Source organism: Ochotona princeps, chromosome 2, assembly GCF_030435755.1.
Source record: "Ochotona princeps isolate mOchPri1 chromosome 2, mOchPri1.hap1, whole genome shotgun sequence".
NCBI classification, from domain to species: Eukaryota; Metazoa; Chordata; class Mammalia; order Lagomorpha; family Ochotonidae; genus Ochotona; species Ochotona princeps.
Genome location: NC_080833.1, coordinates 95988912 through 96012523, shown reverse-complemented (window position 1 = coordinate 96012523; position 23612 = coordinate 95988912). Strand labels below are relative to the sequence as shown.

Below are 23612 nucleotides of genomic sequence, written 5' to 3'. Positions count from 1 at the left end.
CTGGACCTGGTGTTAGTTAACTCTTTGATTCTGAGATAAACACTGCCCTCACTGATTTTTGGGAAAATGCTTCAGGGTCTTCAGTATATTCACACACACATACCCTAAACATATTTTAACCAAGCAGCTCTTGCTTGCTACGTTTTTGAAATTTCATTTATTATTTGAAAAAGTGACAGAAAAAGGAGAGTGAAAAAGAGAGATCTTCCATCTGTTGGTTGACTCCCCAGATGGTTGCAAAAGCTGAGTCTGCACCCGGCCAAACCCAGGAGTGAGGAACTCCATCTTGGTCTCCCATGTGGATGGCAGGGAGTCAAGTACTTGGGCCATCATCTACTTATTTCTCAGGTGCATTAGTAGGAATCTGGGTTAGAAAACCAATACAGCCAGGCCTCAAATCTAATACTTCAATGTAGGATGTGGGAATCCCATGCCGCAACTTAAATCTTAAAAATAAATTATGCCCAAACTGTATCAAACTTCCAGACAATAAATAGTATTTGGGGACTGGTGTTGTGGTATTGTATATTAAGACATTGCTTGTGGCCCAGTGCGATAGCCTTGGTGGCTAAAGTCCTCCCCTCTCACACGCAGGGATCCCAAATCGGTGCTGGTTGCAAACCTGGCAGCCTCGCTTGCCATCCAGCTCCCTGCTTGTGGCCTGGGAAAGCAGTTGAGGACAGACCAAAGCCTTGGGATCTTGCACCCATGTGGGAGACCCAGAACAGGCTCTGGACTCTTGGCTTCAGATTGGCTCAGCTCCAGCCCTGTGGCCATTTGGGAAGTGAATCATCAGACGGAAGATCTTCCTCTCTGTCTCTCCTCCTCTCGTATATCTGCCTTTCCAATAAAAATAAATCTTAACAACAACAACAACAACAACAACAGAAAGACATTGCCTGCAATGCCACCATCCATATGGCCATTGGTTGGTGTCCTGGCTGCTCCATTTCACATCTAGCTCTTCATTAATGCACGTGGGAAATCAGTGGAAAATGGCCGGAGTACCCAGACTGCTTCCACACACATGACAGACTTGTAAGAAGCACCTGGCTCCTGGCTTTGGCTCCACACAGCCCTGGCCATTGCAGCCATTTGGAGAGTGAACTAGCAGACAAAAAAAAAAATCTCTCTTCTAACTCTATCTTTCAAACAAAAACAAATAAATGTTAAAAAAAAAAAGTCAACATTTGAAAATATCTTCAGAAATGGCAGCCTGGTGATAATTTAGGGAAGCAAAGAGATCTGGTTGATGTGTAAGAAGAATATTTTTATAGTTGGTTCTACGTTAAGGTTTCAACAAATTCCAAAAACAACAACAACAACAAAGCCAGATTAAATCTATGGAAGAATTACTACTCACTGCTTAAAATAGCTTCTGTGGTCTAAAAGAACATGCACTGACTCTATTTATTATTAATAAATCAGGCCCCAAGTTGGCCTAATGGCAGATTTATCATCCTTTCCTGTCACTGCTGAAGAGTGAAATTTCATAATTGCATGAGACTAAATGTCTGTCTTTAACACAATTTAAATTAAAAAAAAAATTGCTAGAGTGGCAGAGAAAGAGTACACACTGCAATCCATTTATCATCTCCACAAATGAAAGCAACAGCAAGAGCTGGGCTCCTGGGCAGGCCAAAGCCAGAGTCAGGAGCTCCATCCTGGTCTCCCACGAGGGAGGCAGGGAGTCAAGTACTTGGCCCATTATCCTGTGGGTTACAGGACCTGCTACCTGAGCCATCACACTTGCTTCTTACAGTCTATATTAGTAACAAGGTGGGGTTGGGAATTGAAGGTAGCCATCGAACCAAAGTATTCTGGAATGGGAACAAGGCACTTCAACTGACAATTTAACTGCTAGGAAAGATGTCTGCTCTGAGATTTATTTGTTTATTAGAGACATTAAGTAATGGACATCCCATATAAGCACCAGTTTGAGTCCTGGCTGCTCCGCTTTGATTCAGTTCCCTGATAATGTGCCTGGGAAAGCAGCAGAACATGGTCCTAATACTTGAATCCTTGCCAACATGTGCAAGACTTAAGATAGAGCTGTAGGTTCATGTCTTTGGCTTGGCCCATCCTTGTCTCTTGGCAGCCATTTTGAAAGTGAACCTGGAGTAGGAAAGTCTCTCTGTTTCTGTAACTCTTCCTTTAAGTAAATACATCTTTAAAAGAAGTAGTTCCTGGCTCCTGGCTTGGATCTGCTCAGCTCTGGCTATTGTGGTCACTTGGGGACTGAATCAGGCCCCAAAATAAAAGGTCTTTCTGTCTCTTCTTTTCTCTGTAAATCTGATTTTCTAATAAAAATAAATAAATCTTTTTAAAAAATAATTAGGAGAAAAGCAGGTATAGAGCCAGAGATTGAGGGAGAAAGAGAGAGAGAGATTCTCTATCTGCCAGTTCACTCCCCAAATGATTCCGATGGCTAGAGGCTGGAATCAAGCTCCAGGAACTCCATCTGGGATTCCTACATGTGTGGCATGAACCCAAGTACTTGGGCTGTCTTCTGCTGCCACATCAGCAGGGAGCTGGATCGTAAGAGGAGCAGTAACCAGCACTACCATATATGGGAAACCAGTATTTCAATCAGCAACTTAATCTACTGATCCAGAATGTAGGTTTCCAGCCTGCCCCTCCCCCTAAGAGTAAGTGTCTTTTTAAGAAATCTGAATTAGAAGAAAAAAAAAATCAGTTATCATTTTGACAGATGTCTAAATTGACCTAACTCATTACTTCTGATGATATCATAAGGGAAAGGAGGTAGTTATCTACATAAGCCTACACTGAGAAGCAGCTGCTGATCAGTATTTTTCAGATAATGGCAGGTAGAGCAGGCTTTTGATTAGTATTTTTCATTGCATCTCTTTCTTTATGAAGCTAAAAATCAAGGGCCTTGAGGCAGTACCACTCTTTTCTACCTTAAAATATACTGTGCCACACACTAGCCCCTTCCCCCCAACCTCACCACTCGCCTTCTCCCTTAAGACAGAAGAAATTTGTTTTGCCAACCTGAGGGGACGTTTCCTGCAAGTAAAATACATAAATTAGACCCCAAAATGCTTAACAGTTTTCAGATATAATTTTTGAATTTTATGGCTTTTGAATTCATAGCAGTACAAAAGATTTGGTTTTGCTCACTGCTGTCTCTCCTAAGATAAAACAGCTACCTGCTGTGTATTCAGATCAAGTATTGGAAACTAGCATGCATCTAAAAAGTCGACAGCTTCTTGGAACCAAAATAGTAAAGGGAAAACACTGGAATTCAAGCTATTTTTGTTGGGAGGTGCAGAATAAATTGTGGAATTTATTGCAGCATAGATTCTTAAAGGGTTTTGCCAGGAAAATAAAGACAACCAGATAAAACTGGTTTTGCGTTGAGCAACTCTATGTAAAATGTTTACGACCCAGCTTGGCACGGAGGACACACTGGTAAGTGTCTGCTGCTCCTTATCATCGTTTTTCTGTCACCTAACACATTGAATTAATCAGTAAATATTTATTAGCCACACAGGCACAACCATACAACTCAATGCATATGCTACCAAACGAAGAAAAAGCCATCTGTAAGAGATTGATAGTGATACATTGTAGAGAAGAGATAAAAGCTAAATTATTGAAGACAAAAAAGTATTCTTTAGAAAGATTGTATGCTTTGTAACTGGAGCTCTCCATCAAAAGCTGAGGAAATTTCATACTTCAATGTTTTACAAATGAATTAAAAACACATTATTAATGTTTCAGGTAACAAATTACACCGTAATAATTCTTTTTAATTCTAACTTTGTTTTTAACAGATTCAATATAGTTAATAGATACAATTTTTAAAATATATCTTTCCTCCCTTCCTCTCCCTCACATTTGAGATAATATCTTCCTAAACTAATTGGAAGAGTTAGAGCGAGAAGAAAGAGAATCTTCCATTTGCTAGTTTATTCCTCCAAGTGGCTGCAAAAACCAGGGTGAATTCAGACCAAAGTCAGGAGCTTCTGCCAGGTATTCCATGTGAGTAATAGGGGCCCAAGCCTTGAGCCATCTTCTACTGCTTTTCCTAGGTATGTCAACAGGGAGCTGGATCGGAAGGGTGAAGCCAAGACATGAACGGGCACCCATATGGGACTGCACTGCAGGTGCTGCCTTTACTCACCAAGACACAAGGCTGGCCCCAAGACAATGAATTATTAATTTACACAACAGTCAAGGACTTAATGCTCCTAAATCTTGTTTTTCAACATTTTATAAGGCAGAATGGCAGAGAGCACTGATTCACACCCAAAATGCCCACAACACCCTGGGCTAGCCAAAGTCATAGCTAGAAGCCTGAATCAGAAGTGCGGAGAATCTGTGACACAACTGCTATTCTGACATAGGATGTGGACCTGTCAAGTGGTGGCACAACCGGCTTTGTAACAAAGCCTGCCCCATCCTCATCTTCTGAAATCAAGAATCTAATTACCAAAGGAAGCCTATACTGCAGTTACCAATACCAACACCTTTTTTCCCCCCTGATGAAGGTAGAACATCAACAGATTCCAGGAGAAACACTGAATAACCAGTTGCCTGGGGACCTGGCTCCATCTCTGAATGCCTTTATTTTTGAATAGCTCCCAGTGCACAAAAGCAAGGGGTAAAAGGAGCTGCATGGCAGTTGTACTGCATAATGGAGTGGTAGGGAATGCTCCTTATTGAAACTGTGTTTCAATCTCTCTGAAAAGCAATAGAAATCATGAAAAGAAAAGCCCAAATTGCTTGGTGGAAATTATTTTAGAAAGATTAGCTTGCTAAGTTTGGCAGAAAGTTATACCAAATACCAACACACAATGTCAATTTTCTTCTAATATATAGATCCATTAATCTCTCCTTGGACCATTAGCACCCCCCTCCTTTTAAAAACAATTTATTTGAAAGGTAGAGTTGGAGAGAGGGAGAGAAATCTTCCATCCACTGGTTCACTCCACAAATAGCCACAGCAGCCAGAGCTCAGTCAGGCGTAAGTCAGGAGCTTCATCTGGTCTTCTATGTGGGTGACAGAGGTCCCAGCACCTGGGGCATCTTCTTCTGCTTTTCCTAGGCCATTAATTAACTAGCACAGGGCTGGATCAGAGGCAGATTAGATTAGCTGGGACTTGAGTTGGTGTTCATATTGGTTGTTGGCAACATATGGGTGGAGGCGGGCCCGGCAGCGTGGACTAGCGGCTAAAGTCCTCGTCTTGAACGCGCCAGGATCCCATATGGGCGCCGGTTCTAATCCCAGCAGCTCCACTTCCCATCCAGCTCCCTGCTTGTGGCCTGGGAAAGCAGTTGAGGACGGCCCAAAGCCTTGGGATCCTGCACCCACATGGGAGACCCGGAAGAGGTTCCTGGCTCCTGGCTTCGGATCGGCGCAGCACCGGCCACTGCGGTTACTTGGGGAGTGAATCATTGGACAGAAGATCTTCCCCTCTGTCTCTCCTCCTCTCTGTATATTTGACTTTGTAATAAAAAATAAACAAATCTTAAAAAAAACACATATGGGTGGAGGCAACAGCTTAATCCACTTTGCCATAATACTGGTCCTTAGCCCTTTCTGATCCACTACAAATATATAATCTCTCTAACACTTGCCCCTTCTAAGAAAAGCAGAAATTTGCTTTGCTCATATGTATGAGGAAAAGCCTTCATTTTAACAAGTTTATTTGAAAGATACAGCAACAAGAAACATCTTCTGTTTTGTTCACTCTCCAAATGCCTGCAATTGTGGGGCTGGACCAAGCCTAAACCAAGAGCCTGAAACTCATTCCCCATCCCCCATGGGGAAGGCAGTGACCACAGTAGCTGAGTCATCACCTGCTGCTTCTCTAGGTGCTCATCAGCAGGAAGCTGGGCTGGGTTCACTCCTCAAACACCTGCAGTAGCCAAGGGTACGCTGGCTAAGGGACAAGAACCTGACTCTTGTCTGGGTCTCTGTGTGGGTGGCAAGGATCCAAGTACCATTGAGTACCATTGAGTAACCATTGCTGCTCCAGGGTGTACATTTGCAGGACGCTAGACTCAGCAGTGGAGCTGCAACTGATTTCTTAGCTACCCCTAATGCCTGATTTTTTTCAACTATATACTCTTTAAAAGGCAGAGTGATACACAGGCAGGAACCATAGATCTTCCACTCACAGATTCACTCCCTAAATAGCTGTAATGATCAGGGCTGGGTCAAGTTGAAGTCAGGACCTCGCTTTTGTTCCCCCATGTGGATGACAAGGATACAAGTATTTGGGCCATCTTCTTCTGCCTTGCCAGGGGCATTGGCAGGGAGCTGGGTTGAAATGGCACTCTGATATGGGATGCCAGTGTCACAAGTATCAGCTTAACGCATCATACCATAATGCTGGCCCCCTTAGGCCTGAATTTTGAAGTAGAAAGACTGTATACATTTTTGCTTGCAGGTTCTTAATATTTTAATAGATCTACTAGTAGCCTTAAGGAGTCCTTTCCATGAATTAGTGAGCATATGAATATGTAGTGTTCAAAAACAATTAGGAAAGAGATGCAGGTTTTCCAGAGGAGGTATAGCAAGATGAAGAATTAAATTTGTAAGCCAATGCATTTCCCAAAATAATGAGCCCCTGGGAAGGAAATAGGAAATGAATTACACATAATTTGGATTTGGAGACAATCCTCCTAAGCAATTTGTCAGAGGGCAAACAATAATTAGATACAAAGAACCTAGCTGGTGAGTATAATGATGAAGTCTTATTAACTCACATTAATTAGCAGAAAAGCGAAATTGAATTATGCTGAACTGTTATTATGAAAGAGAATTACTCAGGCTGTTCCCTTGTTAATCTACCTGCCTCACCTTCATTTCCATGGTATTGTGCACAGAGCTCACCAGTTAAAGAAGTGTACTCTCTGAAACATTATAGGCCCAGTCTATGGCAATAGCACCCTGAATGCGCCCAATCTCGTCTGAAACATTACAGGCCCAAAGGATAGAGGCTCAGGGCTGGGTCTGTGAAACAGCCCTGTATTGGGCCTGGTGCAGTAGCCTAGTGGCTAAAGTCCTTATCTTGCAGGTGCCAGGATCCCATATGGGCACTGATTCATATCCCGGCTGCTCCACTTCCTTTCCAGCTCCCTGCTTGTGGCCTGGGAAAGCAGTTGAGGACGGCCCAAAACTTTGGGACCCCATACCTGAGTGGGAGACATAGAAGAAGCTCCTGGCTTGGTATCGGCTCAGCTCCAGCCATTGTGGCCACTTGGGGAGTGAGCCAAAGAATGGAAGATCTTTCTCTCTTTATCTCCTTCTCTCTGTAGATCTGACTTTCCAATAAAAATAAATAAATCTTAGAAAGAAAGAAAGAAAGAAAGAAAGAAAGAAAGAAAGAAAGAAAGAAAGAAAGAAAGAAAGAAAAAGAAAAGAGCCCTGTACTGTCCTGCCTTGTATCTTTCTCTGCATCCTTCTCTGTGAGTTCAGCATTTTGGATCAATTGGCCTAGCATTTAAGAACACAGGCTATGAGTTAAGCAGACTCTCATAAGCCAAAAATTACCCTCAAAGCATTACAAAGCATCATAAGCTTGGTAACACACCTATAAGTTTGGGGCAACAGAATTGGATTGTATTTGTTTCTCAGTGGAAGGTGTGGTTGCAATAACCAAATAACCAAAACATCCCCCAATAACTCCTGGAGGCCTCACCTTCCTCATTTTCGAGCCTGTGAGGCATCTTTGTAAGTCATCAGAGCCTGAAGTATATATTCTTATGACATAGTTAGAGCATATTTGGGTTTTCTTTCATTTTTAAAAAAAATATTTGAAAGGCAGATTGAAAGGGAGAGACAGATTATCACTTTCCAAATGGCTGTCATGGCTGGGCTGGGCCAGGCTGAAGCCAGGAGCGAGGAGCTTCATCCAGGTCTCCTATGTGGGTGAAAGGGACTCAAGCACTTCGTCCATCCTCTGCTGCCTTCCCAGGCACCATTAGCAGGGAGACAGATAGGAAGCAGAGTAGTGGGGACTCCCGTGTTACCCATATGGGATGCCAGGACTGCAGGTAATAGCTCAACCCTTGGAATTCCTGGGTTTCCTGGGTGATGTGGTCTCCTCTCTGTTGATCAAATTAATGACTACTGAAACAGAGGAAATATACAATAATTTTTTTAGAATATTACCCAACTTACTTTTAAATTTGAAACAAGAAGAAAAACCCATTATATATCCTGAGCCTCAGGGAGCATGAAATGAAGTCTATATCTAGTCCTCTACTTGGAAGACCATACTAATATGTGATGTCTTATTTGCAATTTTTGGTTCTGTGTTACTCAATGGCCTCTTGTGTGGCATGTAACTCTGCAGATTCTAATACCTAGTGCGGTCATGGCAAATGTACCTTAAAGTAGTATGTGTAAGGGAGAATGAGTGAGTGGTGAAAGCGGTGGTTGCAGTAGAACGGCATGGTCTGAGCTTATTGAGTTAGCATGCTTCTGGCTTCAGGGTAACTGACTTCACTGGCTGTCTTGGGGCCAAAGAGCAAGTAACAAAGGGCATTCTCCTACTACAAAATTTCCATTTATTTACTGCTACCAACATAGATGCAAGAGCTATATAATGCACATCTCAAAGACTTTAGACACTGTTCTGCCAAAGCAGGATACACTGCAAGCCCTCCATGTGAAAGCATAAATTCTGAGAAAGAGAAAAGAATTGTCCACTTGATTGCAGAGCCTGGGACTGAAGGCTCTCTACATCTGGTACAAAAGGTGAAATGGGTCATTTCCGTCACTGTGGTCATGGTGATCAACATTTAATCAGGGGTCAAGGATAGGGAAAGATTATGAAGTTGCAAGGAAATTTACCAGGTCTTCTAAGCCTGAATCCCAAACTGCGGAAGATGACAAAGAGAAGGAGCATCTCCAGAGGGGTAGACCTGCCAAACCCTGTGTCCATGAGCCTTATTCTGATAAAACCTTTCCTTGGGGATCTTCCCTAAGCCATCACCAGCACCACAATCTAAACACAGGGGAAGCAAACCCTTTTCGCTTATTCATTAAATATTGTGGTAGAGAGCATGTTGGGGCAGACAACCCTGTGGCACAGAGCAAAAGCCTGAGTTATGACTCAAGCCACCTGCCCACTTGGCTGGTGAGTCTGGGGCTGAGACCTTTCTTGTATAAAGGGAGCAGTGCGTTGTTCAATCACTCTACTTGCCTGCTCTTCACACTATAGTTAGAAGTTTTATGAATTATTTTCCTACGAATTACTGTGTACTGAGCAAACTTGGACTATGGTTACTGCTGTAGTGGGAAGTACTTCACACTTTATCTTCTAGATGCTGGAATTTGGACATCTAGAAGGGTGTGGACTCCTCCTGCATCACTCATCACTCATGATCCCAATATTGGGCTAATTAATTAACCTAGTCCTTAAAAGCCTTCCAGCTTGAATCTTTGACTTAGATTACACTCGGAAGTTCAGGAATAACTAGATTAATGCAATGATAAGCACTTACAAAATAAGAATGTTTTCCTTTATTTTGAGGGGTTCTGGGAACAGACATTGTGTGGCAAAGACCATTTTCCCCTACCAGTGAGATGGGTTTTCAACAATTCCTTATTTTTAAATCTAGATCTTTAAACAATATATCCCAAAGTGCCACTTCTTTTATGTTCCAAATCCCTCTGCATTAGGATTTTTTTTTAAAAGATTTATTCATTTTATTACAGCCAGATATATACAGAGGAGGAGAGACAGAGAGGAAGATCTTCCGTCCGATGATTCACTCCCCAAGTGAGCCGCAACGTCCGGTGCGCACCGATCCGAAGCCGGGAACCTGAAACCTCTTCCGGGTCTCCCACGCGGGTGCAGTGTCCCAATGCATTGGGCCGTCCTCAACTGCTTTCCCAGGCCACAAGCAGGGAGCTGGATGGGAAGTGGAGCTGCCGGGATTAGAACCGGCGCCCATATGGGATCCCGGGGCTTTCAAGGCGAGGACTTTAGCCGCTAGGCCACGCCGCCGGGCCCTGCATTAGGATTTTAAAATATATTTATTTTTATTTGAAAGTCAGATTTATAGAGAAGGCGAAATGGCTGTAACGGCCAGAGCTGAGCCAATCTGAAGCCAGGAGCTTCTTCCAGGTCTCCCACATGGATGCAGGGGCCCAGGAACCTGAGCCATCCTTCACTGCCTTCCCAGGCCATAATCAGGGAATTAAAAGGGAAATGGAGCAGCTGGGACACAAAGCAGCACACACATGGGATGCTGCAGCTTGTGCAGAGACTAACCATGGCAGCCCCTGGGATTCTCCTCACATGATTGGTGATATGAAAATCTATTTTATCTGGGGAAGTTTCATACTCTATTACAGGAGTATAACCACCGATGACATCAGAGTGCAAAGACAGGCATACATTCTGAACCCATGGTTAGTGCTCAAGTTAGGATGGGGTGACCTCTGTCAATTAATGCACAAAGTAGGTTTGGCAGCCCCTGGACTGCTCACCTGGGCACAGGATCCCAAGACTTGTGGCAGATTTGGAACTCTCAGAGGCCATCATTTACTGAGTTGTGTGCTGTTTTCTTTCTTTCTTTCTTTTTTTTTTTTTTTTTGAGATTTATTTATTTTTATTATAAAGGCAGATTTTACAGAGATGTGGGACACAGAGAAAGATCTTCTGTCCATTGGTTCACTCCACAAGCAGATGCAACGGGAAGAGCTGTGTCCATTCAAAGCCAGGAGCTTTTTCTGGGTCTCCCATGCAGTTGCAGGGTCCCAAAGCTTTGGGCCGTCTTCTGCTGATTTCCTAGGCCATAAGCAGCAGTTAGATTGGAAATGGAACAGCTGGGACATAAACTGGCTGCTGCCCAGTGCTTGCAAGGTGAAGAATTAACCATTGAGCCATTGTGCTGGTGGGCCCTGTTCTGTGCTTTCTTCTTTTTTTTTTATTGGAAAGCTAGATCTACAGAGAGGAGAGACAGAAAGATCTTCCATCTGCTGGTTCAATTCCCAGGTGGCTGCAATGGTCAGAGCTGAGCTGATCCAAAGCCAGGAACCAGAGCTTCTTCTGGGTCTTCCATGCAGGTGCAGGACCAGTGCCCCAATGGGATCCTGGCACATGCAAGGCGAGGACTTTAGCCGCTAGGCTACCACGCAGGGTCCTCTTGTGTTTTCTTTAAGCTTCACCTGGTTCATTAGTATCTAGGTCCAGGTAAAATACCCAGATCCAGCTTCCCAGAAAGGCAGATCTATACACATGGTATTTAGGATCTGAGATGCTTCTCTCATGGCACGTACACGCCCCCACCAGTCACCCTGGGTTTGATACCTGGCTGCTCAGGAATCCCACTGTCTGCTGCTACTAAGTGATGGTCTTTAAGACCTAGTTCTTTGCTGATCTCAGAACCCAACCATGAAGAGCCTATGTCAGCCAGTGGATTTGGAACAGATTTCATCGTGCTTGGAATGGCGAGATTGGCAGCAAATCAGAACTATCAAAACTGCTTGGGCCCGGCGGCGTGGCCTAGCGGCTAAAGTCCTCGCCTTGAACGCCCCGGGATCCCATATGGGCACCGGTTCTAATCCCGGCAGCTCCACTTCCCATCCAGCTCCCTGCTTGTGGCCTGGGAAAGCAGTCGAGGACGGCCCAAAGCTTTGGGACCCTGTACCCGCGTGGGAGACCCGGAAGAGGTTCCAGGTTCCCCGCATCGGATCGGCGCGCACCGGACGTTGCAGCTCACTTGGGGAGTGAATCATCGGAGGGAAGATCTTCCTCTCTGTCTCTCCTCCTCTCTGTATATCTGACTTTGTAATAAAATGAATAAATCTTTAAAAAAAAAAAAACTGCTTGAGCAGGACCCTCAGAGAATGCCCTACATCGGCGTAGGAGGTTGGGTGGGGCTTCTCCCTTTGTTTCTCCCCTGACCCTAGATACAAGGGGAAAAATAACGATATTAGTGTGGAAACAATGGTCTTACCCACTTTCCTATAGCCCTTGACCCTTTTTAGCCTAATCAACTACGTAAGATTATTTTTAAAAAGTCTCACAGCACTGAATATGGACACCTGGTTCTAGAAGTTATAGGTGATCTTAAAATTAAGCTGCTGAAAAAAAAAAAGTCCTAACAGCTCTGTTCTCAAATTAGTTGCCCAGAGGCTTACAACCACCCAACAGATAAGCAGTGGGCCGGTCCCTGCAGCGCATTTTCTGGTTTTAAAGGAAGTTTTCAGGGCCAACAGTTCTTGTAATAGTTCTTTGGTGCTACCAAGGGCAAAAGGAATCTAAAGCAAAGCATTTTAAAGTCCGAATGGTTTCAAATACACGCATAAATTTTCTACGTGGGCAACGGCAATAAATGATCACTTCTACCCGCAGATTTTGGTGAAGATGACATGATTGCTTCCTGTTGACACCAGACAGTATTGGTTATGTGACCTTGAGGACAGACACTGCAACGTTATCTGACTGTAGAACAAGCATTATTTAGTACAGCATTTTTCTGAGTTCATGAGTTAATACACGTGAAGTGCTCAGAAATGCACGGCAAAAAATGAGCTGTCATCGAGTAGTTAAACCTCTTCCTCACAGCGCCTCCCCTTCCCCATTCTGTCTGCCTAAAATACTTAGATCAGGAAGGGAGGAGAAAGCGGAAGAGGCTCAGGGTCAGGACTTTAGAAAACTGGCCTGGCAAAAATGCTGGCTCATGTACAGAACAGATATTTACTAGGGAAGATCCCAAGGACATATGATCGAAGTTAGAAAAAGTCTGGGCCTAAACTGCCCTGTGCTGGCAGAGACAAGGAGCAGATGAGGCCCATCAAAGCACAGAACCAAGCTCTGGGGATTGGACAGCCACAGACAGGTGATGTGGCTGCAAAGCAACTGAAGTGGAGGATAAATAGGTCAAAAACAGATAGACTCAGCTACTTATTTCCGTGTGAACTGCTTTGCCACCTTGAATGTCTTCAACATTACTGTCAGTTTCTGCTTTCTATCTTCAGACTTTCAACTTCTCTGTTTTTTAAAAATAAGTTTTTAGCTTTAATACAATGTGGAGGCTGGTATCCTATTTCAGGAGTGCCAACTGGATGGAATTCCGAACTCCTGTCTTAGGACCGGACCAGTCCTGGCCCATGAGGCCATTTGGGGAATGAAACAGCATATGGGAGACCTTTCTCTTTCCCTCTTTATTGCTCTACTTTTCAAGTAAATTTTAAATACTTTAATTCAAAAGGTCCTTCCATACTATCAAGCTATTGCAAATATAAACAACGCAGAAAGCAGTATGCATGAGTTCTTGAATAATTCGTAAGTACAAGTGTACTTGAAAAAGTAGAATATGGAATTAAAACTTTATTTCGGTACAAAAGTTTTAAAGTGTATGTATAGGAACTTCAGAGTTATAGGACATTCCTATTATAAAGAAACCTCATGGATTTCAAGTATTTTTTCATCAATATAAATTTTTTAATTACACTTCAAAGAAACCTTGCATGTGCACAAAAAAATACTTCAAAGACCCCAAAAAAAACCAATAAAGGGAATCCTTGGCCACTAAAAATACAAAGAAAACAAATAAAAACAACCAAAAACCTGGTAGTAATTTTTTACTAACCTATAGTGAAAATTTTATTGCAAGCAATTTGTTTTCTACCAAACCGTTTTGACTAAGTTATCTCACACTGCCAGGGAGCCTGAGAAGCAACTGATTAGAATGCCAGACTGGTACAGTCTGGTGAAGTAAGCCAAGGGGCAAAACATGAAGGGGAAGCTGGCAAGTGACAGGGCGTGGCCAGGGCGGGGTCTGGAGTGTCTCTTCCCCACACCAGGTTGTTCTTCATAAAGTGACAAGTTCACCTTAGCTACAGACAGACCCAGGCTTTGGGAAGCCGGTGGACTCCACTTGACATATGAAGTTAGCAAAGCTTTACTTTATATGTGGGTCTAAAAAACAAATTTCATTTCCCATACCCCCCAGTAAATGATTATGAATTGAGTGTGCTCTTAACTGACCAAATGGTTTTAAAGAGATTCCTCCCCTGTACTGTTTGTTAGTGACGTGGGGATGACAGCACCTTCCTATTTCCTATACCAAAACGATGAGGTAACGGAGGTCACCCAAGCAAAGCAGGTCAATTTTACACAAAACACACTGCAAATTTTATTTTTCTCCTCTTCCAGGAAAAGCCACTGAGCAATTTATTCAGCTTTAAGAGCACCTATATTGTTTGTTAACATTTAAAAATTTTGCATTTGCGTTTCTATTCCATTATGAATATCTGAAATTACAACTTTTACTTGAAATCTCCAGAAGTTTTGTCCATGCAACAAGCTTGCAAACAGCCCAACACAGAAGATCGTTGAGGTGGATTCCAAGAGCATCATGTAGCCCATTAACCCTGAGAACCCAAGTGCTGAATCCTGGCAGTTCTGTCGTAAACGTGAAAAGCCAGTAGGCCAGCATCTAGCTTTCTCTGGCTTGCACTGGAGAACTTGGAATACTGGAGCTTTTTATCTTCTGGTCAAGCCAGTCGTGACCAAAAGTGATTCCGCTTATGAGGACTGTGCTGCATGGTCAATCTTCACCAGCTCTGAATTTCTGAGTAAATCTGCCAATTTACTTCTTCAGTGTCTTATGATGTAAATCAGAGAAAAAATTATGTAAATCAGAGAAAAAATCTGTAAGAGCAAGACTTTTCTTGTTTATTAATTAATATATTTGAAAGGCACAGCTACAGAGAGGGGATAGAAAGAGAAAGAGATCTTCTACCGACTAGCTCATTCCTCAAATGGTCACAACAGCTGAGGCTGGGCCAGGCCAAAGCCAGGAGCCAGGAACTGCATCCAGTGGGTGGCAGGGTCCCAAATACTAGGGATGGCTTTTGTTGCCTTTCCAGATGCATTACCAGGGAACTGGATCAGAAGTGGTACAGCCAGGAATCAAACCTGTTTTAAAATGGAGATTTTGGGCCCGGCGGCGTGGCCTAGCGGCTAAAGTCCTCGCCTTGGAGGCCCCGGGATCCCATATGGGCACCGGTTCTTATCCCGGCAGCTCCACTTCCCATCCAGCTCCCTGCTTGTGGCCTGGGAAAGCAGTCGGGAACGGCCCAATGCATTGGGATCCTGCACCCGCGTGGGAGACCCGGAAGAGGTTCCTGGTTCCCGGCTTCGGATCGGCGCGCATCGGCCCGTTGCGGCTCACTTGGGGAGTGAATCATCGGACGGAGGATCTTCCTCTCTGTCTCTCCTCCTCTCTGTATATCTGGCTGTAATTAAAAAATGAATAAATCTTTAAAAAAAAATGGAGATTTTAAAACTGTAGATAGTGACTTAATCTACTCTATTACAACTTTGGTCCCAAGAACAAGAACTTTACCTGTATCATTTCATAATTTTAAAAAAAATATTTATATTTGAAAGGTAGTTACAGAAAGGAGACCCGCAGAGGGGGAGAATCTTCCATTCATTGTTTCATGCCCCAGTGGTGGAAACTGAGCTGACCCAAAACCAGGAGCTTCCTCTGGGTCTCCCACATTGGTGCAAGGCCCAACCACTGGAGCCTTCAGCCACTGCTTTTCCAGGCCAATAAGTCGGCAGCTGGATTGGAAGTGGTGCAGCTGGGACTCGAATCATGGCCAGATGGGATGCCAGTGCTGAAGGCAGAGGCTTGGCCTACGACACAACAGCACCAGCCCCGATCCCATCATTTTTATCAGCTCACTCACTGTTTCTGCTTTTCCAGTCAAGAAACTTAATAGCTGGCTTTTGACTTTCTGTCTTAAGGTACTTTATAGAGAAATTATAATATTATTAATCCATGAACACTTGCAGAGGATTTTCCAAGCTTCATCCATAATTTTGGCAAGCACTATCTCATTTGATTATCACAACAGTTCAGGCTTGTGTAAACTATCTTCAACATACCTGATGAAAAAACTGAAGTCCAGAAGAAATCAGATAATTAATTGCCCAGACTAACACAGGGGAAAGTTATGGGATTACATCCTGTGATTCCCAAGGCTATTTTTCATGACACTGAAGTCCTTGTTAGTGGCAGATCCAAGTTGCCTTCCTTCCTTTTTTTTTTTTTTTAAGATTTATTTATTTTTATTTTTATTGCAAGTCAGATATACAGAGAGGAGGAGAGACAGAGGAAGATCTTCCACCCGATGATTCACTCCCCAAGTGGCCAGTGCTGCATCAATCTAAGCCCAGGAGCCAGGAACTTCTTCCAGGTCTCCCACGCAGGTACAGGGTCCCAAGGCTTTGGAGATGTCCTTGACTGCTTTCCGACCACAGGCAGGGGGCTGGATGGGAAGTGGAGCTGCTGGGATTAGAACTAGTGCCCATATGGGATCCCAGCGCATTCAAGGTGAGGAATTCAGCTGCCAGGCCACTGCGCCGGGCCCCCCTTTTCTCTCTTTTCCCTTTCTTCCTTCCTTTTTCTCTTTCCCTCCATCCTCACCCCTTCCCTTTTTTCTATCCTTCCTCATCACCTCCTGCTTGCTTTACTTGCTTTCAAGATTTATTTATTTATTTGAGAGAGATCTCGTATTTCCTGATTCACCCCCCACATACAACAGCTTGGGCTAGGCCAGGGAACTCCAACCATGTTTCCCATGTGAGTGGCAGGAACCCAAGGACTTGGGCCACCTTCTGCCACCTCTCAGGCACATCAGCAGCAAGCTGGATCAAATGCAGAGCAGTGGGAGGGGACTCCAACTAAAGGCCTTCCGGGGACGTGGGCATTCCAAGTACAGCTTAACCCACACAGCCACAATAGTCACCTCAGACCAGGTTTTGTAGGGCCTAAATGTCTACAATTTGATGGCTATTTTCAAGAAAAAGAATTTAAAAAATTATACTGAAACACAAAGGCTGATTCTGGTGAACACACTACACTGCTGAAGCCCCTCTTGGTGCCTTGGAAGGGGTCTATTCATAAATCTTTTTATTTGTTTATTTACTTATTTTATTGGAAAGGTAGATGTACAGAGAGGAGGAGAGACAGAGAGGAAGATCTTCCATCTGATGATTCACTCCCCAAGTGAGCGCAACGGCTGGTGCTGCTCTGATCCAAAGCCAGGAGCCAGGAACTTCTTCCCAGGTCTCCCACGCGGGTGCAAGATCCCAAGGCTTTGTGCCATCCTCAACTGCCTTCCCAGGCCACAAGCAGGGAGCTAGATGGGAAGTGGTGCTACTGGGATTAGAACCGGCACCCATATGGGATCCCGGCACGTTCAAGGTGAGGACCTTAACCATTACGCTATTGCGCCGGGCCCAGAACGAGTCTATTCAAACCAGGGCCCTTTCACAAGTTTCACTGAAAACCTAGTCTCCCAGATTGAGTGCTTTCCACACGGCAGTCATTGACGTGGTAACCTCTGAAGCAAGCATTAGCCCTTGCTACCAAGTGGGGTTCAGAGGGCAAAGGGAACTTGCCTCAGGACACAATACTACTTTGTGCCAACTATGAACGTTGGCACTCAAGAGCTCCGGCTGCCAGGCCCATCCCGGGAATCAGCTTCACTATGCCGGTCAATATTCTTTCTTTTGAGATTTCCTAGGAATTATCTTCCACTTCCACTTCCCACTGCCATCCATACTGCAAAATCACATCTAAACCACAGCCTCCATCAACCTGAAGGGTGCTGCCAAGTACCCGACACCCCTAAGGCATGGCGGGCCCAAACCCCCCGGTGTGTGCGATCTTCTGCCTCTACACTTAGCAAACACAAGAGTGTGGCTTGACCACGGAGTCCACGCGGTCTCCCACAAACACACTGAACCGTTACAGGAAACTTGGTCCTACCAAACAGGCACAGAAGAGGAAAGCGCCTGGGACCTCTTCCTCCATCTCAAGCAAAAATGAAACTGCAGGGCCCTCCTCACAGGGTCGCCCTGAGAACCAGGCGGGGCCAGGGGCCAGGTGGCTGCAGGTACTCCTCAATCCATCTCTTTGTACCTCAGTCTCCCCAGGGTCCTTGCACGCTCTTTGGGGGCAACTTCCCGGATTCCTGACCTTGCTGACTTCAAGAGAGCCTCTGGTTAACGGGCCTAGGTCCTGGCTCTTAGGGCAGAATTCAGATCTGGCCGCTGAGTGACCTCTGGGAAATGACTTCACCTCTCTGAGCCTCAGGCCTCCTTTGTAGCAGAGCTCTGCAGCTGTGAGCTCATCCAGGTGAAGGGCTTTGCACGCCATCAGCCTCCGCCCCCCACTCCTGTCCCCCAACCTCGTGGGCGACACTTCTTTTTTGTCCCCTGTCCTGAAACATCCGGTGTCCACAGGCCCGCGGCCTCTGCCTCCTCCTGGCCATCTCCCCACCTCTTACCTTGCTCTTCTTCCCGATTTGGCCTTAGAAGCCACTACTGGGCCAACGCCTCGGGCCAGGCTCTGGGGGAGGAAGCGTCACACTCGGAGAAACCTACTCAGTCGGCTCCGGTACGGCTGCCCTGGGAGGCGGACGCCAGACCCAGGGGCTTCGGGCAACTGCCCCGGTGCCACCAAGCGGCCGCGTCCGCAGGAAGGGCCAGGAGCATCCGAGCTCCGCAGCCCGGGCCCCCGAGCGCCGGTCTCGGGGCGCCTTCCCGGCCGCACCCGCGTGCATTCAAACACCGCCCGGAGCCCCTCAGCTTCCAAAGTCACTTCCCCCCGTACCCCCCGCGCGCCTGTCAGGACCGGGTGTCCCCCCTTCCTCCCCTCACCCCTCGGTCAGACACTGAGAGGTGACAACGACATCCGAGTCCCGGACGCGAGAGGGCGGTGAGGTCCTCCGACTGGGGCGCCTGGGGTGGCGGTAGCCGGGTCGGAGCCACACACAGCAGGGGCGCAGCGCGCGGGGCTCGCCGCGCTGCCGGTCACGTGTCGGGGAGGGGGCGCCGGGGCGCGCGCGCGGACGGGAGCGCGCGGCCCGGAGCGTGCGGCCCGGAGCGTGTGGTGGCGCGAGCTGCCGTTCGCGTGTGTATGGCGGGGAGGAGGGGGCGGCGGCCCGGCGCCCGGCTCCGCCCCCTGTGCGCATGCTCCGGCCCCGGCGGGTTATAAGGCGGCCGTGCTGGCCTCACCAGACAAAGTGGTGAGGTGCTACGTGACTGGCGGCCGCGTGGGTGCTCAGACCGGCGAGCCTGTGAGGCGCGGGCGACGGACGCGCTGGAAGCCGGGCCCGCGGGAACTCCGCCGCGCCGCCTCACACACACACACTTCGGAGCCGCGCGCATAACGGTTAGTGGGTCGCGGCTGGCGGTGCTGCGGGAGGACGGCGCCACTGCTCTGTTTTGCCTTAGCGGGGTCCGAGGGAAGCCCCCCCACCCCCGGGCGTACTAGAGCCTTTGCTGGACTGGGGACGTGGATGCGGCGGGACCGAGGGCATCGTGGCCGCGGGCGGCCGCGGAGCCCCGGAGCGCAGCGATGCTGAAGGGGACCTTGAGGCGTTGGGGGGACATCTCTGTGCATCTGAGCCGCTGGCTTCGTAGTCCGGTTCCGGCCACCGGCCTGGCCGAGGAGTTGGGTCGTGGTGCCAGGTGACCTTGGGGAAGTCGCTCTTCCCCCCTCTGATCATCTCTGGAAGCGCTCTAGGCTGCTGGAGAGATGCTTGGGTCCGGAAAAGGGACGCCGTGGGGGCCGACTCACGTGGTGCGTCCGGACTCCGGGTGCCTCCTCTGCTAACTGGAAAGGCGCTGGGGCGGGCGTTATTTTGGAGTCGTGGCATGCCCGCCCCAGGCTCCCCGGCCTGCCCTCCATGTCCCACCTGGTGAGTGGCGGGCGCGGTGCGCGGGGCTACCTCCCCGCAGCTGGGGCGTGCGCGCCGGCCGGGTTCCGCGTGGACCTGGCGGAAGGGGATGGGCAAGGCGGCTGGCCCCAGGTGGGCGCTGGCCCCAGGTGGGCGCTGGCCGGGGTCTCAGTGGTTCGACCCGTGGCCTCCCGCGGCGCCCTGGGCCCTGCGCCTCAGGCGGCCCTGCGTGGTGGAATCTAGAAGGAGGCACGTTTCTTCTTCTTCTTTTTTTTTTTTTTTTTTCTTTTTTGTTCCAAGACTGTCCTGGTTTCCACGTGCGTTTTCGTTCGGTTTCATTGACGTGACATATTTGGTGCGACAGGCAGTTAAAACAAGTGTGCCACTCATCGAAACCAGGAAACAAACGTGTTACTACTTTAGTCTTTGCCTGGGTTTCCAGTGGTTGATTAGGAGCCCGGCGGCTCACTGATAATAAGAAAATGTGTTCAGGCTGCTTACCAACTGTAGGTCTGGATTCCCCCCACCCCCAGTCACTCCGATTGTGACCTGCTTGTGCGTCGGTGCCTTGGGTAAGGCATGTATGGGATTAGTGACTCCTGGAATTCCGGGATGGGGTGAACTGGGAATTATGTGAGAGTTTGGAAGAATGTGAGTAGGAATGAAGCCACCAACACTTTGAGACTAAAGCTCTCGGGCCAATGAGATCTAACAGAGGAGCCTTCAGGCTTTTTATTTTTTCTTAAGCTTGCTGTTAAGTAATATGCACACGTGCAAGCTTCATACAACTTTATCTTCAGAAACTGTCAAGAATTCAAGACAGGAAGCCCTAAAACTGGGAGGGAGTGAGACTCTAAATAAAAGTGAAGAATAACCTCAGTAATTCATCCTGGGTTTAAATAGGTGCTGTTGTTTTATTAGATTGCAATGACTCTTGTTAAAATGGAAGTTAATGATCTGAGCAGCAGTTCGTGAGGTTTTTACAGGTGAACAGGTTTAAGGGTTTAGTTGTAAGCTTAACATAAGAGGCTGTGGTGTCCTTAAACAGATTGCAAGGCAAAAAAAAAAAAAAAAAAAAAGATCCTATCCCGGTAGGATGAGACCCACTGGTTGGTGTTTTGTTTTCCCCGTCTTGGTCTGTTAAATGGTAGGGCATATTGGGGTGGTTCTGAGATGGGACTTAACGATGAAATTGAGGCCGCAGAGTAAGTGATTTGACACTATGATCTTAAACCCCACTAATGGTGGGTGAGAATTGTGCATGTCTGCTGACTTCCATTTTGTCAGTTTGTCCCTACTGACTTTTCTCTGAAGTTGTACTTGTATATGCAGATCATTCTCAAACTGAAAATAGATTTTTGAGGTCAATAACTTTGCACCACCGATGCCCTTAATTCCCATCGTGTTTTCAGTTCCCTGCATAATACACATTCCGACGCAGGATTCAGCTCCCAGGACAAATGTCTACAAGGCTGTCTGTATTGCACATGAGGTCTAGGCAGCACCTGGCTATGAGGGAGACAGTCCTGAAAGCTGTGAGAGTTGTATACTCAGCAGTTTGTTGTTGGCTACCAGCCCCCAAGAAAGGATTCTGCAGTGCATGAATTACAGAACTTGCTCTCCCGGAGTTTATAGTCTAACAGGAGGATAGATAGATATATGATCATCACAACAAGTACCTTTTATGAACAGGTGTTGAGATTATGATGGGGACAGTTGTAGGTTCCTATGGGAACACATGCTGTATGGTTAGGTGTGAGAAGACACTCAAACCATCTGGGTAAGTCTCTGGGATTTGCCACTTGACTCACGGTTTTGAAGGAGCCAGCTAGGTGGCAGAAAGAGCATGCAGAGGACAGGAGTGTTAAAGCTGCGGTACAAGGTGCAGTGCAGGAACGGAAGGCAAGAAGGTCACCCAGCCAAAGCATAAAGGGCAGAGGATGAGAAGGTCATTCTGGGCACAGAGTGGAAAACTGGCCCAAGATGGCGGCTGGAATGATGGGAGGCCTCACCTCAGTGCTGGCCCAGATGGACCAGGAGAGGCTGGAAGAGAGGGAGTGACAGATGGGGAGGCCAGAGGCCTTAAGGGTATCAACCAGCTTTTTAGCTTGATATTTGCTTATTGGGTGGTGTTTACCTCCATTTAACCAGTGGGCACACCAAGAAGTTACGTGATAAATAGGGCTGCTCAGCGCTTAAAGCTTGCAAACAAAGTTCACAGCCATTTCTGTTCTGTGTGTGTGGGTGATACTGAAGGTGGTATGTAATGTTTTTTCAGTTTTAAACAAACACAGTTGACCACTGATGTTTTATCTTTTTTCAGCCTCTATTAGATTATTGTCTATGCAAATAGTAGGTAGTTATTTAATCAATAAATGCTATTTCAGAATCTGTCTCTGAAAGGGAAATGTTTAACTCTTTAGGAGCCATAATTACAGTTGCTATTATCTTACCACATATCTAGTCAGTTTTTGAATTTTTCTAAGTTGCTTTTGAATCATTAGTTGATTTTGCTTGGGATCTAAACAGTTGGATGTCATGCAGTTTATTTGTTGATGGAACCAGATCAGTTTCCTTCCAGTTTCCCGCCTTGGGGATTCTGATGGTGTGGCTTTAACCTGTCAGTCCTACCCCGTGTGTTTCCCAGCTAAATTAGATAGTTGCACTGAAGACTTTTCTTCCACCTCGGGTTGGCTCAGGGTTGATTTCTAGATGGTGAGCTGAGCAGAGAGGCCAAGTTTAATTCCAGGGTGGTGGTTTGTACTTGTATCAAGCACATCTGATGTTTAGTTGTCCATTCTGCTGTAATAACAACCTGTTTCTGTTAATTCCCTGGTGGTTTGCAAATAGCTGTAATTTGAGTGCGCCTTTAATTCTACCATCCATTCTTAATGTATTTACTAGAATACCTTTATATAGAGAAATACAGTTAAAACAGGCAGGCCAAATTAAAGCTTGTTTTTATACAATAATGGTATTAAGACTAAGACCCATCTTTTTGGAGAAATGTGTTTAAATGTATCAAGTTGCTCCTCTTAAGACTTAAGTTGTGAATGTGTTTTAGCATTTCATGAAATGGACATTGGTATTTGGAGTATTTAAATATTCTGCTCTTAAATTTATGTATTTCTCTTGGTGTCTTTTCTCTTTGTTGGAGAGCTTTGCTATTCCTACTGCTTTGGGGGGAAATACTTGGTAGGCTTGCTTCCAAAGCTGATCCAGCTGTAACCAGAGTCCAAATTCTAGCTTCCTTGAGAGTGGGGGTTGCCTACTCTGCTTTCCTGGTCACCATCTTTGTTCTTGACTTCCCTTCCTCCCCCAGACGTGTTGTAATGGCCTCTCTGCCCTTCCCTGGAGGGCCCCCTGGCCCTGCTGCAGCTGTAAGGTGCTAATTCTGTTCCCCCTTTGTTGTCTCTTACATTCCAGTCCCCATTCCCACTGCTTTTCCATTTGCATTATGGTTTCCTCTGCAGCCTGGATGCCTGCTGGGGTTGTCATACAACCCTTTCTCTAGTCAACTTTACCTTGTGCTGCCAGTTCCTGCTGATGTCTTAGTTCTAATCTGTCCAGTGTATTGCTCTGAGTTTCCCTCTTAAGTTCTATATGTTAAATACTTCCCTTAATTTAACAGTTATTTCTTTTGGGGCAGTGGGTTGTAGGAGATAATTATAGTGGATCCATGTGTCAGAGAGACTAACATAGGTGACGTGTTTTGAGCTCCACAACCATACAGAGAAGGAGTTAAAACAGTAGCAGTCTTGGGAAGCTGTGAGTGGTCTTCCAGGACCCCAGACCCCACCCTGAGAAGATGGAGTCCCATCTAGCACTAGGTAAGACCAGCTGCACCCTTCTCCTCTGCAGCAGGACCCAGACCCTCCGGGGTCCATGTCACCTAATGCTAATCACAAGAATTCCT

General features: G+C 46.3%; 1 protein-coding gene and 1 long non-coding RNA gene across 3 annotated transcripts in view; one reads left to right on the top strand and one right to left on the bottom strand.

The window, feature by feature from the left end:
- LOC131479493 (uncharacterized) overlaps window positions 1-18461 on the bottom strand; it is a 53702-nt gene extending 35241 nt beyond the window's left edge. The window contains exon 1 of the long non-coding RNA XR_009244896.1: window positions 18302-18461. This is a non-coding gene — a long non-coding RNA (uncharacterized LOC131479493). The remainder of the gene's footprint in view (window positions 1-18301) is intronic.
- Window positions 18462-19020: 559 nt separating this feature from the next.
- The window catches only part of SLC16A1 (solute carrier family 16 member 1), a 30952-nt gene continuing 26360 nt past the window's right edge, over window positions 19021-23612 (top strand). The window contains exon 1 of one of the 2 annotated variants that reach the window (XM_004581912.2): window positions 19021-19188. The gene's annotated coding sequence lies outside the window, so the exon portion shown is untranslated. Of the gene's footprint in view, window positions 19189-20121; window positions 20269-23612 lie in introns of those variants that run through there. The other variant, XM_058660064.1, reaches the window with a different exon arrangement.